Here is a 1,453-nt window from a genome sequence, read left to right on the forward strand (position 1 = left end):
TGTGTGGCTCCAGGCACAGTCATGCCTCCATCAACATCAGGAGCCACCCAGTCTGGGGTTGAGTCCCAACTCCCAAGCTGTATAACTTGGGGCAAGTAAGTTCACCTCCCTGAGCCACAGTGGTGATAAAAATACTCAACTTGTGAAATGAGACCTAAGTGAGGCAATGTGTCTGGCCTAGAGGACCACGAAGGAAATGGGTTTTATCGTCCTCCCTGTGGTCAATGTCCCAGCTTTCCTCCTGGATATCTGGTCCCTGCGGAGCCTGAGGAGGACAGCTTACAGCAGTCACCAAAGGCAAAGACACCTGGCCTCTCCGTGGTGTGGTCCACAGAGGTGAGGCAGGACTGCTGCTCACTGCGCTCTCTTCTAGCCAGCAAAGAACCTTGGCAATGTCCGTGGCCCAGACACCTCCCTTGTTGAGTCAGCTAGGCTGACAAAGGGGGCCTTGGCTGTGGCAGAAGCCCCATCCATCCTCCTACCCCCTCCACTCCCAGCCTGGTAGTTGGGTACAGGGCCGGAGAGCAGAGAGGCAAGGTGGGGACTAACATTGTTGCCTGCCTTCTATCTACCAGACAAGTGTCTTATCACAAGTCAGCCTCCCAACAAGCCTGTCACGTAAATAGTATGGCACCTATTTTACAAAGTAAAAAACCAGAGCAAAGGGGGAGGGAGGAGGGAAGAACAGGTGAAGCTCAAGGCATTTTAAAGGCAGTGAAAGTATTCTGCATGATACTGGACACATAACATTATGCGTTTGTTAAAACCTATAAACTACAACACAGAGAGACCCAAAATTTAAACTGTGGGCTGTAGTTAATAATAACATATCAGTATTGCTTCACCAATTGTAACACATGCGTTGCATGAATCCAGATGTTAATAATAGGAGGAATTGTGCGCAGAGGGGGACAGAGGATATAAGGAAACTCTGTACATCTAAAGCTGCTCTAAAAAATAAATTGTATTTTTTTAAAAACCAAACAAACAAAAACTAAGGCTCTGAGAGCTCAGCGATGCCTCCTTGGTCTTCCACCTGCCTCGCCATATTAATGGCTAAGCTGGCTTTCAGCAGAGCTGGACCAGGAGGCCCTGCCAGCAGGCCTTTGAGGCAGCAGAGACAGAAGGAGCCTCTTTTCCAAAAGACCTCCTTGCAGGGGCAACTAGCACAGGCCGGCACCCCAGCTCCAACCTCTCCCCTGTCCTAAAAGGGCTCCACACATCACCTATGCCCAGTTTCCCTCTTGGCCCACTCTAGGTCCAGGGCAGGAGTGTGGAGTATGTTGACAGCAAATCTGTGGCTGAGTGGCCCAACCCTGGGTCCTGGGATTTGCATAGCCTGAGTCCCAACCCTGGCCCTACTGGTCCACTGGTTACTAGCTAGGGAGTCTTGGGTGGAGGAATGAGGAAGGGATGGAAGGAGGGAGGGATAAAGAAAGGAATGGATGGAGGA

This window comes from Trichechus manatus, unplaced genomic scaffold, assembly GCF_000243295.1.
Source record: "Trichechus manatus latirostris isolate Lorelei unplaced genomic scaffold, TriManLat1.0 scaffold00191, whole genome shotgun sequence".
In the NCBI taxonomy this organism is placed as follows: Eukaryota; Metazoa; Chordata; class Mammalia; order Sirenia; family Trichechidae; genus Trichechus; species Trichechus manatus.